This window comes from Pleurodeles waltl, chromosome 12 (genome assembly GCF_031143425.1).
Source record: "Pleurodeles waltl isolate 20211129_DDA chromosome 12, aPleWal1.hap1.20221129, whole genome shotgun sequence".
In the NCBI taxonomy this organism is placed as follows: domain Eukaryota; kingdom Metazoa; phylum Chordata; class Amphibia; order Caudata; family Salamandridae; genus Pleurodeles; species Pleurodeles waltl.
This window is the reverse complement of record NC_090451.1, coordinates 531,017,700-531,033,335: the sequence shown is the minus strand read 5'-3', so window position 1 is coordinate 531,033,335 and position 15,636 is coordinate 531,017,700. Positions and strand designations below refer to the sequence as shown.

Below are 15,636 nucleotides of genomic sequence, written 5' to 3'. Positions count from 1 at the left end.
CAAGTACAGCAAATGTTTATTATAATTGCATATTTTGGAACCGGGAAATGGTAAGCAAATTCATCAAATGATGTGTTATACGCAGGATCTTGAAGAATGTCATCAAAGTCACCAGTCAAGGACCTCAAAAATGAGTCAACATCGTCTGAGGTGAAATCTAGTGCTGGGCGGACAAACGGATCCACAGAGCAGAAGTGAGCCATATTCACCGGTGTATCAATACTTGCTGCAGCGTCCTCATCCATGTTAGATCTTATAACGGAAGGCTCATAGGTGGCCTCGCGGAGCAACCTCAGTCTCAAGGGGCATGACCGTGTATGAACCCTCATCGGGGACATCAGCAGTTCGTGGTCCACAGGAGATGTCGGTGCAACAGCAAGACAAACCATAGGCAGATGTTCAAAGAGACACCATATGCAGCGGAAGACCGGTTGTACACACCAGAGTAGAGGCCGGAATGACAACGACCAGTCAAACTCCAGTTCCACCAGCAAAGGTGTACCGAAGATCCGAACCATGCGCTCACGGCACAGTGGAGTTGCGGGAGCGGCTCCATTGCTCTGCGTCGATGGAAAGAAACAACCACCGCGAATAAGAAGAAATAGCAGTAGAAGTCTGCCAATTAAAGCCAAAATAATTGGAAAGCCACCAACCACACTGGAAAAGAGAGAATGGATGGCTGATGGGATGACTCCGAAGACAGTCTGGAAGATGGACACGAAACCAGACCGACAGCCTTAAAGAAATTAACAATCACAGTTGTGATCGAAGCCTTGAATATTCTCGATACCAGCTCTCCAAAGTGTTTGGGGAAATCAGTATTTAAAAGGGATTGTATCTCAGCTGATGATCTCGCAATCTGGAGAGCACACGTCTCTTTTGCGGATGTCAAGGCGACCTGTTTCTGAAACAATAGCGCCTTTAGTCTACTCAACTTGTCATAGTTCACATTAATAGTATCTATGTGGGGCCACATTTCAGATACTTTTATCTCTCGTGTGGAAGGAAACAAAACATGTCCACAACACGTAACGACCTTCGTGACTGAGATTGCATAGGCAATTCCAGGTCGCAAACCGCAACAGCTTTCATCGTTCAGCACCACATAACTGCCATTGGAAAGAACATGAAATACTGGACAAATCAAGGGGACGGGAGTACCCTTCAGAAAACAGGCCAAATTCGCGACCCCCGCATTGCAAAGAACGTGAAGAGACACCTGTTTGCATATCATAGAATGACGAACAGCAGTCTCACATTCACTTCCGCTAAGAAAGACCTCCTGTTCACCGTTCAGACATCTATAGTCAAAGGGCAACTCCCACTCTTCCTTAATAAAGCTATCTCCTAGCTGCTCATATCATCCCACTGCAAGATGTTTCAGGCAGCTCACGAAATGGAAGGTCGAAATTGGTAAACTAATAATGCCGTGCAAGAGCCAGATAGTTGAAGGACTCTCTGCTACCGTGAAGGGCAACTTATCTAATTTCTCTACTTGAAGCAGGGTGAAACGAGCCTCCCTTTTAGCCATTGTTTCTTGTTCCCTGGAAAAATTAAAAGCAGTGAATAATTCACTCCCATTAATGTACCTCCATGGAATGTGCCCACTTTTCAGTGTCTGTAATGTCCAACCCAGCTGCATGATGCAACGTAGCTGTGTTTGCCCATGATACAATCGGGACAAGTCTGTCTGAGTGATATCAATAGCAGACGACACTATATTTGATAGTGAATAAATCCTGTTGGACAGCGTGTTCATGCCATTGTCAACAACAGCTAATGTTTTTCCTAAATTTTCCCTATCCAAGTTTCCAAATTTCATTGTACATAGCATATAAAAAACGTTTCGAGCGCTGTTTCCTAGGACCTAACAGGAAATCCTGTAAGTCTATACTGTCAGAAAGAGTGTTCAGGTGTTTCTTAACCACTGTTAACGTGTTTGTCTGCACCCATTGCTGGCACAGCTTACCCACACTGTATGTTGTAATTATACCTGTATGTTGACCTGACAGAAAGCGAGGGTCAGGCCTGTGAACGGAAAAAACCCCTGAAGAGTTCAAGAAACGCTTTTGATACTCATCAGTGTCGGTGGGCCATACCAACCACCCGCCGGAACGGGAAAGTGAAGAATTATAGGTACCAGCCTTAACCATTGCATCTAGCCTGTCTTCTGTGACATTAAGAAAGTGTTACCAATCTCTAAATTTTGTCGGAGTAGGGATACTGGGCGTGTTCAGGTCTTTCATTTTTGCTAACCCCATTCAGGATGTCTGCTCAATAGTGTCATTTAAGAAAATCATTTGCACAGGAATCAGGCATGCTCGAAACAAAGCCTCCCTACCCTGTATCTGCCAATCTTGTGTTCCCCATACACTTTTCAAATCAATAGTATCTTTCCAATATTCGTAACCCTCAAGCGAGAGCCAGGAAACAAAGGGATCTGAATAAATCAATTTCGTATCTGTTAGCAAAAGTTTCCTAATCTGTGTTGGAGGTATTTTAAAATAATACAACTCTGCTTTTTTTGTATCATGCCGAGAAAAGTATGTAAATGTATCGCTGTAATACTTTGGACTCCCCACCTATGGTGTTGAACAGTGTTCCCACTGTGTGTAGTTTAAGAGAGGCCTATATCTAGTTGCACAGTGTAGGTAGTGATGTCCCCAATTATTATAGCAGAACATTTCCCCATAATTAATTGTATAATGGTATACATCATCACTTCCAAAAGTGGAATAGTCCTTCATTTCAGCCAGCATGGAATCAACTGTTTGGACATCCCAATCATCAGAGACAACATTAGGTGTAATAACATCAGACATCGAAATTTTGAACACGTATGGTACTTGAATAATCTCCGTAGGCCTATATATATCAAATGGAACTTTGTCCCACACAATCCCATCAGTAATTGGTATAGCAGTAATATTTACAGGGGACAAATCTCGTCAGACCTTATGTGAAGAATGATGTGGTGTTAAAATTTCATCAACAGGCTCCACAGAGGAGCGATCAGGAATATAGTGACCATTAATCAGCAAAAAGAAAAGTCACAAAACCAATCCATAAAAATAATGCAATAAATGTCAAACAGAACCATAGATAGTTCCATGGGTAGATCAAATAGTTCTTTTTAAGCCATCGATACAGCTTGCTACTTTTCGAAAGTGTGTCAGTCACAGTTGAGGATGAATCCGAAGAAAAATCATCAATGTCTACGAAATAGCCAGAGGAAGTCTCTGCAAACACAGGACCCGCTGCATTCTGATCCACCGCTCGTGGAAGTTCTGGATAGACAATGACATCAGTCGTGGAAGTGTTCGTATAAAATACAGCCAAATCTTGAAGCGGGGTGGTCACCGAAGATGTGACTGGAACCAACAAAAGTAAATTTTCCGCCCTCCCCATGGTCGAGGAAGAGTCTGGAACAGTAGTTGACATAGTCGCATAGTCAGTAGCAGTGATGTTCATCCTACTATGTAGATGGATGTCCTGTTGGGTAGTGAGAGGGGATCGGGAACCACCCAAGGGACCGCCTGGTCTACTGTGCCGAATCGGCCACATGGTGTAATTTGATGTCATCAATGGAGATGAATCTATTAGATTTAGAACCAGGCAATGGTGGTAGGATGACAGTCCTGGTGCCTTTTATTCCCAAGACCGGTACAGGTGCTCTGTATGATGGACCAAACTCTTTTTTCACAGCGATCTTCTCACGAACCAGATCCCCAACGTTAGGAATCCAGCCAGTCGAAGTTTTCGCCAATTCCCTTATTCCTAAGGCGGCAGCACTTGCAGATGATTTATCATCACAAAATTGTTGAAGCTCCTGTAAAACAGTGAGACGTTCTTTTATGTCAAATGGTGTGTCTGCTGCCACCATACCAGGGGCATCTAGATCGGGGACATACATAGGTATCCCAAAGAGAACCTCATATGGAGACTTTCCTCCCAAGGACCGTCTTGGCAGATTATTCAGTGCTCTCCGGACCCCATATAAGTGATGTAACCTACTGCGGCCTGAACCTAATACTCGAGCTGTTAAGGACTGCTTTAGATCACGATTCCGCCTCTCCACGACCGAATTTCCCTCGGGATGGTATGGTGAGGAGTAATGGAGTTCAACACCCATCGTCCCCATGGTGTCCCTGAAAGCTTTAGAGGAAAATGCAGGGCCCTGGTCCGAATGGAATGCTGCAACTGCATATGTACCGATAAAGATCAGCAAATCTTTTATAACAGTCCGGGCGTCAGCCAACCGCTGTGGCCATACCCACAGGAATTTAGAACAGGAATCCACAGCCACTAAAATGTATTTGTATGTACCATCAGGCTGTAAGGGACCACAATGGTCCAGGTACACACATTGGAGTGGATTGTCTGACACTAAGAGGGATGTCTGCGGAGGGCGTTTGATATTTGAGCCCTTAATCTGCTGACAAATGTCACAGCAAAGGACATATCGTTTAGTCCGTCTGCATAGACCAGGCCACCAGTATCGCTGCTGTAGAATTGTTATAGTGGCCTGTATACCAGCATGTGCAGAAGCGACACCCTCGTGTGCGGCTGTAATCAGTTCTAATCTCTGGTCTTCATTGGGGATCATTCGATCACCAACTCCAGGAATCGTTGCATAAGCAATATTGTGTGCACTGATATGGTAAGTAAAGTTCGTAGGGTATGCTTTCGGAAGGGTCTTGCCTGCAGCCGAAGCTTTAACGGCAATCAGTATTTCATTATCCAACCTCGTCCGAGAACGAGTCACTGCAGCTACAGAAGCTGTAGCTACTATTGCTTTGGCCGCTTCATCAGCCAATGTATTGCCAGCAACGTGTATTCCTACACGTTGGTGTCCTAATGTATGAATTACATGGACACATGGTAACATCCTTAAGATCAGCCACCCTTCCCCACAACATTTTGTGTTTAATGGTGTTCCCTTTAGAATCTCTAAACCGGTTCAGTTTCCAATGATTGAGATATTCATTGTATGACTGGACGCAGTAATATGAATCACAGACTATCAAAGTCTGGCTTCCTGCCTCAGTATGTTCGAGCGCCAGAAGAAGAGCCTTAAGCTTGTATGACTGGACGCAGTAATATGAATCACAGACTATCAAAGTCTGGCTTCCTGCCTCAGTATGTTCGAGCGCCAAAAGAAGAGCCTTAAGCTCGGCCAACTGGGCTGTGCAGTCCCCCAAGGTCTGCGTGTAGGTATTGTAAGGATGGAAAACTCCGTCTTCCATTACCCCGCACACGGCTGCGCAAGCTGCCATGTATTGATGTTTAGTACCTACAGCCGGTTGTGCCGAACCGTCAGTATAAATGATAGTATTATAACTGTCTAGTGGCAAGATATGTAGAGGAGCGGGGTACTCCTGTTCATACTGGAGAAATTCTTTGCAAGATATGTAGAGGAGCGGGGTACTCCTGTTCATACTGGAGAAATTCTTGTGTCTGAAGTCTTGGGTCAAACACATAATCAAGATCAGTGGCGGTCAGAGACGTTGCCCATTGAATCCAGCGTGGATGTAATGCCTTAGCATTCGGAACGCTCGCTTTAGTAACAGCCTCTAAGGCCGGCACCGGGGAGACAACAATAATGCGTTTCCCCTGGGCAAGTAGCCTCTCCTTAATGACGGCCATCTGAACTGCTGTCAGAATCTTTTCTGTAGGTGCAAAACGTTTTTCAGCATTTGAGTATAAGTGTGATTTATATGCTATCGGCACCGTGTCACCCTCATTAAAGGTGACATAAGTAAACCCAAGGGCACCAGCAATTATTCTGATGACCAAGTTTGTTTTATTGTCACATGTGTATAAGTGTTGAGCTTCTAGCATGTCCCGTTGTATGTCCCTAAGGATGTGTGTGTGTTCAATCGTCCATCGTCTGCCAGAAAAATTGGGCTGAATTAAGTCATAAAGTGGTTTGATGCGTTCTGCATAATCTGGAATGTATGTTCTGCCAAAATTGAAGAAACCCAGTAATGACTGTAATTTCTTAAGTGTGTTCGGAGGCTGTAGTTGAGCACACTTTTCTAGGAAGTGCGGGGCCAGGCTCTTCCCCTCGTTTGATGGCTCATATCCCAGGAACAATACACTAAGAAAAGCTATATTGCTTTTCTTAAAATTAAATTTATAACCGAGGTCTGCAAATCCCAAAATGATCCGATCAACCCTCGCAAGATGAATGTCGAGGGCGTCGTCAGTGAGATAGATATCATCCACATAGGACAATGCATCAGAATCAAGCTCGTGCAAAATTGATGTCACACGGGCTGAAAACAGTCCTGGGCTATTTTATAGCCTTGAGGCAAACGACAAAAGCGTTTCTGAGAGCCAAATGAAAATGCACTTAGGTCCCTACTTTCATGTGCTAAAGTCTGGCAGAAAAACCCATTAGATATATCTAATGTAGTTTTATATTTCTTACGCACTATATTGTTTATCAGTGCTGTGCTGTGTGAATTTTGTATAGCATATGTGTGTGTATGACTATTTAAGTGTCTATAATCAACCAATATTCTGTATGAATGATCTGGTTTTGCAACGGGAAATAATGGATTATTCATTGCCGATGTACAGGGCTCAATCACTCCCTGGTACTGAAGTTGTGACAGTATCTCCGTCACCGGAGCTTTTGCTTCATGCTTAACAGGGTATTGTGGCTGCGGTTGGGGTGTAGACCTAACGGGAATAACATGACAAGGAGAGTCCTTGTCCCAATCTACATGATTACCGTATAGTGCAGGTGCCTGCGCCAAAGCCCATTCAGCAGCATATGCTTCTTTGGCTGCTTCTGGAACAAGATCGGAGAAAGAAGGCAAAATGACATCTTCCCCATGCGGGAGCTTGCGGACGTGTTCAGGGGGCCAGTCTCTCTCAGCCAATAGGATATCACTAGTAAGTTCATTCCAAAATATTACACTAATAACTCGTTCCACGTCCCCCTCTATCTGAATTGTCAAATCATAAACCTGATCGGGTGGGAGAACGCGGCCATCCGCCGTCTCAACTGCAATGTAATCGCTAGTTGCTGTCGCATCCAGATGATCTTTCAGACTCTGGCGACATATCGTGACCTCTGCCGTGCTGTCCAACAGAGTCACAGCCCACTTCTTGTTCCTCAACAGTGTTCTCAATACTACTGGCATTTTTAACTGTCAGTGCTGCCACCTTCTTCTTTTTAAACTGTGGCTTTTGCTGAGGAGTCTTTTCTTCTTTTTTAATGGTAGACTGTGGTGAGTCTTTCTTTTCTTTCACGTATTCCGGACGTCGATCTTGACGACCCCCTCTCTCCCTACGTTTATCCGGTGCGTCCTGAAAGGAACGAGAGGGACGTGAATCAGTATATCTGTCTGGAGTTCTAATGTGCTCCCTATTTCTGAGATTATACCTCCTTTCGGAGTACTCCGGATGTGGAGAATCAGCCCTCTTATTTCTCCTGTCTTTTAAATCCTTTTGTTTGTCCCAGCGCTTTTTAGAGCCCTCTTGTGCCTGCTTTGTACCTTCCTTATGGGCGGTACTTTGAAACTCCAATTTTTTAGGTTTGGCTCCCAAACTATCCTGTCCTATACTAGTATAGGTATTGGAAATTATTTTCGGTAGCTGTCTCTCTTGTTCCATATTTGAAGTTTCCCGGAGACGCTGGCGTATTGCCAGTGCCACCGCTTCCCCTTTAATATTACTTAGTATTATTGAGGAGACGGCGTCAAAGTTACGCATCAATTTCATCCCCAAATCCAGGGCCGGTGCAGCCCCATGTTCATTTTGTATTTGTTTTAACACTTCTGGTAAATTGGCAAGTGTCGGGGTACCATGTGTGGTAGTATAAACGTCAGCGAAGACCGTACCCCATGTGGCACAGTCATCCACCGAGGGAACCATCCCAAACGGCAAGCACATAGTGAGCAGTTTATGTTTTTCCTGTGGTCCCGTATGGGGAAACACAGCTTCCAGCTGATTAGTTTTCTGGGCAATCCAGAACAGTATTTTTTCCCGTTCCGTGGGCACTTTACCCATAATATCATGCACTGTGTGTGGATTAATCCCAGTAGCCAATTGATAACCACCAGCTACTGGTGGTGCTGGACGCGCTGGTGTAGTGTTCAACGTTCGCATTACGAACTGAACCAATCGTCTATATAATCCCACTAATTCATTATATAATACTCGTAATTCTGCGATCGGCATGGTCTGTATGCCTGGGTGAGGTGAATATGTGGCAAACATAGGCCATGTAGGTCCCTCATTACTCAAAGGACCTAGCCTCACTCGTCGTAGTACATGCGGTAGGGCGCCTTCAAACCAGTTCTGATGCTCTTGATATGTGAGCGATATTTCATGATACTGGTATGCTTCGTATCGTACAGGTACGTTTGCAATTTCATATGTGTGAAATGTATGCATTCGTTGGTCAGCCTCAGGAAAGGTGACCCAACAGTAAAATGTTTCTGTTTGGTATGCTTCAGTTGCCTCTATTATCAGCGTAACATCCCCGCCCTCTTCTGTAAGGCCATGCGCTTATAAATGTTGTGTAAGTGCATGTCTAGCATTTGCAGGAATGTCTATGGTATTAGCCATAGTTGTTTAGAGAAACGGAACACCAAAATACGGGAAGTTTTTTCCTTTTTATGAGTTCGAGCTCGAACAACCTACAGCTTAATTAGGTGTTACCTGTTCAGCTGAGGAGGATCCTCCCAAATACCACGGACGTCTCCATATAATGGTACTTAGGGTACCTGTTGTCTGTGAGACAGTGACAGTCAGGGTAACCGTAAATTAGTGCCTAAACACCATCGTTGGTGGCGCCATGTCGTAGTTTAGACTCTTGCTCTGAGCAAGACTGCTGGTTTAAGGATAACAGTACTTTTGTTTGCAGGCGACTGAGTCTTTCCTAAAACAAGTCGCAAATGTTGTCCCAACCTTACTGGCTCACTAGCAGCACCTCACCAGAAACACAATAGTAAAAGGTGATTTATGGCAGTCGCTTACGCATGGACTCAAAGTAAGATATCTCAGGGTTGTCGTGGTTAAACGGAGATTACCCTTTTCTCACAGATATATTCTGTCTCATACAAACACAGGCAATGACACAGATGCAGTAAAGTTATAATAGCTTTTTATTTAACATAACTGCAATTTGCGATAAGTTGCATGAACTGCAATGATTAGGATAATGAATATACCAAGCAACAGTATTGTGAAGAAGAGAGTCATTGTTATGAAGACCCCCACCATTTTGCAATATATGAAAGAAATATGTTTATATATATATATATAAGATAGAATATGCCCTAATACCCTAATGAGAATATGCCTAACCTCTTACCTAAAGGAGAGCTGGGTTTGCTAAACCTAATCTGCCAAAGCCGTGTCCATGAGAGGAGCCCCCAACCCTTGTTACCTTGGAATGAGGTCTCTATCTCAGACTCCGCAGGGACACGAAGACTGGGTCAGCGTCAAGATGACTGCAGCATCGGTATCAGCGATGGTGGCGATGCCCTCTGGTCGGAATCCCTCTGATTATCTGTCTAAAAGTGTGATGTATTTATACAGATCTACAAGGTCCCCTGACGTATGTGTTTTCCAAAACAATAGATAACAGGCATGCTTGGGACGGCAATTGATATCAACAATCCCTCTAAAGTATAGAGAGGGAAAATGCCTAAGTGTGAACACATACTGTTTGTTTGTCTTTCATGCTTGATCTTGACGCCTTGGCGCAGTGACACTGATAATAAAACTCATAACAAGTGGCCTAACTATAAACAAGGCCGCCATCTTAAAGGAAATAAATAATTAAATGGGCTAAGACAGAGCAAGCTAAGTAGGTTAAAAGTCACTAGGTGACGGGGGCACAAGTTTACAAGCCTACGGCTAAGCTAACCCCTGTTATCCCATTAAAACAAACTAGGATTCACTACAACATAAATGCACTTTTGCCGATAGGTGAAAAGTCGGGTTAGGAGTTTACAACGCTATCAGCTCTAACATGAGCAAATGCGAGACCCGTTGCACTGCAAATGCTTGTTTTCCTTGTTATCTTCTTGGTTTATTTGTATCCAAAAATGTATAAACAGTACATGCAGTAACGTCTCGTATGAGGTCCAATATACAACAGCCAACATTTGTTTCGTCACACAGTGACGTTTTCAAGGCCAATGAAGCAAAATCTAGGGTTCCTATGTACTAGGATAACGTCAGAGATGAGTAAGCTGTATTGGGGTCTTTTATAAGCAACGTGGTTCAAAAGTAATGTGTTCTGTAACACTGTCTGTAGGAGTCCAACGTTCAAAATCTTTAGATACAAGTAATAGTGCAACAGACCATGAGAAGTCCAGTTTTCTGATAAGTCTGCACATAGTACGCTCTTGGGGTAGCAGAGGGAATCAAGGCCACAGCCGGATTTCCACCCTTCATGTGGCGGAAATCTAGCTGTGATCATATTATGGCGGACGGATGTTAGCCGGGGTGATGGTCTTTTGGCGGCACTTACCGCCAATGTTATAATGAGAGACCCAGTCTCTTATGGCTCTTTTGGTGGCTACAATGCCACAATGTTCTTCATGGGCAAGCTCGATAACTTGCTTCCTCGGGCTCTCAGGTATGACAAATCTCAAGCCTCTTAATAAATATGATACCCTCTTGAGTGACAAAACTAATCCTGTACATTTTTTTAATTTTGGAGTTCAATATCATCAGCAAAAGGTCGAACACTTGCCTTCCAAGATTGCATTGTAATGACACCTTTTGAGGGTGAGTATATCTTTATTTGCCTACGTAGACTTATTGGCAAAAATAATAAGTTCAATGGATTTTTTCTGCTGGTATGCTGTACCTCACAATAAAATTGATATACTCTTCAGCCACTCTGATGCTGAACAGTGGCGATGTAGTGGCACTCGTGAAAAGTAGCCTGCGGGGTTTGTGTCTTGCCCCAGCTTGTGTACAATCACATAGTCATACTCTGGCAGTCACAACCCCCACCTCTTGATGAAAGGGGGGTTATCTTGACTTTTGGGTTTCCAAAGATAGTGAGCAACGCCCTGTGGTCGGTGATGATAGTGATAAATTTTCCATAAAGAAACACATGAACATATTCACAAGCCTACACTATAGCCAGACTCTCCTTCTCTGGCTGAGAGTAGGCATGTTCTGTTTCAGACAAGCTTCTGACTGACTTAGGCCACAGTGTGTTTCTGGGCATTCAGATGGAATTTCTGCTGAGCAAGGATTGCCCCAACTCCACCAAGCTCGTATCTACTGTGATCACAGTATGTGACATCATCAAAATAGGCAACTTTTGTTGCATTGTCAATCACATATTTGATTTTGTTGAAACTGCTATCACATTCAGGAGACCACTGAACAGGACATTCTTTTTTGTTCAGTCTCTCAGTGGGGCATACACTGTAGCAAAGTCACAAATGTACCTTGAGCAGTAACTGTCCATGCCTAAGGAGGATCATAGCATGGTAAAACTCACTTTGCTGCACTCAGAGTGAGACTGCATCAACAAGTAATTGACACACTTGCATAAGAGCCCAGTCATGCTCCTTTTGTGTTGCCCCAAATACCAGTATGTCATCACTGTAATTAAAAGCGTTCGTAATATGTTGAATAATTCGGCGAATAACATCCTGAAATATCTCTGCAGCCGAAGGTGCCTCAAAAGTCAGTGTTTTTTATCTGAGCAAACCAACATGAGTCGAAAAAGTAGCAATGTACCTACAGTTCTCCTCCAGCTTGAGTTGATGCTATCTTTTGTTCAGGTCAAGGCAGAAGGCTTTAGCTCCGTTCAGTTGCATGATCATGTCCCCTATGTGGGGAACAGGATATCTTTCTCTCTCTATTGCTGGTCTGGCGCATATCGACAGAAAAGCGTACCGCACCTCCACTGTTCTTTAATGGCACCACAACTATGAGCGAAACCCATGGGCTATGACCAGTGAAGCATTCAATGATGTCATGTTTCACCAGTGTTTCTAGTTCTTTCTGAACAACTGCTTGTGAGCGGAAATCGATTCTGCGGTGTTGTTGGGCAACAGGTCGAATGTCCTCATTAAAATGAAGTTGCGCTTTCACCTGCTTGTGTTTTCCTGGGCCATGAAACAATGGAAACTGCCTCACAATTTCAACTTGAGTATAGATGTTGTAGTTGAGAGATATCAGTCCCCTATCAGCAGCACTGCCAAATGTAAGTAAGCACGTACTAGATGAAGTTCCTTCAAGGACATGAATTGGCGCTTGCACTGACGTTGTTTTGTGTCACAAAAGTGCCATAAATGACCCTAGACACTGTTACGGTTGAGAAGCAGCTCACATGTATACCTTCACGTTTGACGGAGTCAGGCGTGGCACAAGAGACAAGCTGTTGAACTTTTCTATTTAGTTTCTCTTTCACATTGAAGACGTTTATGTAGTGGGTTTCTTATCCACAACTTTTGCACATTTGTCCTATGGCTGGACATTTACCTTCCTGGGTAAATTAAAACCCACATTGGAAGCATAACTTTTTCTTCTTCGGAGACGTCAACTTGCAAGTATCTGTTTTGCGCTTTTGCTTGCTTCTCATGATCAACACTGATTCATTATGCAATGTTCCTGCTTCCATCTCAGCAGCTTATTGACATGCTCGTTCCTCTGCCTTTGCAGCCATTAGCATTTTCTTTAAACTGAGTGTCTCAACATGTATCTTCTGAAAGAATGTGAAAGGTAGCTACCAATGAAAACAGAGGTGCATGACTTCTTCATCATTAAAGTCACCGAACTTATAGTGTTTCAGAAGTGTATAAAGTCCCCCAACAAATTCATCCATCGTTTCACCAGCTTGTTGTCGTGCTTGGTGGAAGATGTACCTTTTGTAGTCAACATTCAGCGTCGGGTTGAACTTGGCATACAGTGCTTCTTTTATCTTTTGGTATGGTGCTGCAATAGCTTGTGAGACTTTCTTTAGCACTTCTTTCACTCCATCACCAGCAAGGTTTTTCAAATATTCAACTATTTACAGATTTTCTTATTGTCTTCTTCTCCTAGTGCATCTATGAAGTCCTCGAATGTTTCAATCCATGCAGTCCACCTAGCAGCAATGTTTTGGTTCTTAGCGACATCAAACAAGGTGGTGTCTTAAAGAATGTAGCTGTGTTGTAATTTGGTTGACATAGAGGGCAATGTGCTGTTCAGGCAGCTTTTGCCTTGTACAGCAGAATTGGCAACCTCTCTACGAAACCCTCATTGCTTGGGGCCTGGTCTTCACACCTAATATGGAGGTTGCTTAGCACTTTACTCTCATGTGCCAGTCAGTATGTTTCCGTTTTCCTACCTCGTTGTCACTGCCTTTAGCATTTGCTTCACATTGATGATGCCTCTGTGGCATGGACCAGCACAGTATTTCTTCTTTTTGCTTTACCAGCGGGTTTTGGCAGGTTTTTTTAATGTGCTTCTCTGCACGGCCTTCGACTTCTGCGATGGCCATGTACGGGCTGGAGTGGAGCATTGACTCCACATACGCCACTCGGAGACCACTTTGCATTAATTCTGGGGTGCCCGTGGCATGGACAAGCAGTGTACTGTAGTTTTGCAAACTCTCAGGGAGAGCAGCTTATTTATGGCACTTATCCCACCTGTTTCGCCAGTTGTAGCATTTTCCCCAGTGCAGGAGTATGAAAATGAACACGCAACATTTTGGAGCTCTTTAACAGACGTCTTTATTCTTCAACATACTATCGTGCTCTTCTTTCTGCGCTTTGCATCATAACTTTTATAACCACACCTTAACACCTCCCATCCAACTACATAATTCCTGTCTAGAGTCCACCAAGAACCTTGAGGGCCCTAGTATGTGTGATATCAAAGACACTACAGTTAGGAGGCATCCCAAAGCCAGCAATATACCTTTGAAGTTGTGTTGGTGCGAAGGTGATGCAGATTTTAACTGTTGGCTTTGATAGCAATGAGCGTGTGACAAAAGGGATGTGCTTCTGGCATGGCATGCTTCGACTTCTTTATGGATAAGGTGCTGTGTCCACGATTCTACAGGAAGGCTGTGTGTATATGCTATTATTGTGGACCTGATGTGTAGGATAAGAACTTGTACTGTTGGTGTGCATTTGTTTGCCAGCAATATGTCTTTTGCGTTTTGCTGTGTGTGTGAAGGTGGTTGAAGTTGAGTTGAGTCATTTGCTGTTGAAGTGTCATCACTATGTCAAGTATATGACATTGATGCTTTGTTGTGCATACAGGGTTGCCAGAAGGTTGGTCTAATATGTTCTGTTGGTGTTGTGTGTTTGATACATGTACAGTGACTGGAAACGTAGACCACATAAGATTTATCATCATTTACTTAAATGAGGTATATGTTTGTATTGTAATATAGTACAATACTTTATGTACAGTATTTGCTTTAGTTCTTGCTTTAGTTCTTGCATTACCTTGCAATATGTTGTACAACATTAAATTCAAGTGAGACTTAATACTATGTTAGGGATTGCCACACATGAAAGTATTATTCGGACTCCTTCACGATAGGAAAGTACAAGTGGATGAGGTGTCGAACAATGATGTCTGTTCATGCCTTTGAAGGAACTGGGTATGGACATTTGGGTGTTTTTTGGCTAGTTTTGCTCTAGGAATATACACCCAACAACTATAATTGTTCAGGACTGGTCAGAAAACCAAAACTTGCTTTGCACAAAGAGAAGACGTCCATGTTAGGGTGAGGGGAGCTAACTCAATTTTGCATAATCTTTCAGAGAATGAGGAGCTGGACCAACCTCCAGATGGTGGTAAGAACAGTGGCATCAAAAGAGGAGGGGCATCTTTGGAGGTGGGGGTACACTTTACCAGAGGGGTACTGATGAAAGGGCATGCCGTCAATAGGAGATAACGGTTGAGGTACAAGCGATCACAATAATGCTTTGTCCGATTTATAGGAAAACACTGACTGGCTGGAGACTGACATCAGTCTCGAGGTAGTAAGTAGATGGAATCAGATTTTGTATTCAGTCTGCGTGTGATAGGGACAAAGGACAAGCAGCCTTATGTTGGGAGAACAGCCAGGTATTAAACATATGAGAGAAAAACAGTCATAAAAAATTTAGACGTCCGAGGAGATGCATCGGGTTGACTTGGAAAGTGTCAAGCAGGCCTTGGAGAAGTAAAACATTGAGAAAGACATTGCAACTCACATAAAAAGGAGTTTGACAAAAAGTACAACCCGACTTGGCACTGCATACCTGGTAGAAACTTTGGCAGCTGCGTAATGCATGAAACAAAACACTTCTTTTATTTCTACCTGCGACTGGCTGCCATACGTCTCTTCGAATCTGGCTAGATTGGAGAATAGAGTGATGAGCAAAAATCCAAATAAGTCTTTGTAAAGGTTCTAAACGCCTGAGATGGACAGCCTTCCCGTGGAACAATCCCTGTCATTTTGCCCCTTTCAATGTACTTTGAGATGTGCTAGGGAACATGGTGTGCATACTGTTTCACAAGCTGTAAAGATATTGTAGAACCTTTAAATTTGTTTTTATTTTCAAAATCTTCTTTCAATAAATATTCTCTCTTTTTGCCCCTTTCAATGTACGTTGAGGTGGGATAGGGAACCTGTTGCACATACTGTTTCACAAGCTGTGA

General features: G+C 43.4%; 1 protein-coding gene and 1 pseudogene across 2 annotated transcripts in view; both read left to right on the top strand.

The window, feature by feature from the left end:
- IL34 (interleukin 34) overlaps nt 1-15,636 on the top strand; it is a 458,594-nt gene that overhangs the window by 221,687 nt on the left and 221,271 nt on the right. The window lies entirely within an intron of this gene.
- On the top strand, nt 10,560-15,334 carry LOC138267987 (dynein light chain 1, cytoplasmic-like; annotated as a pseudogene).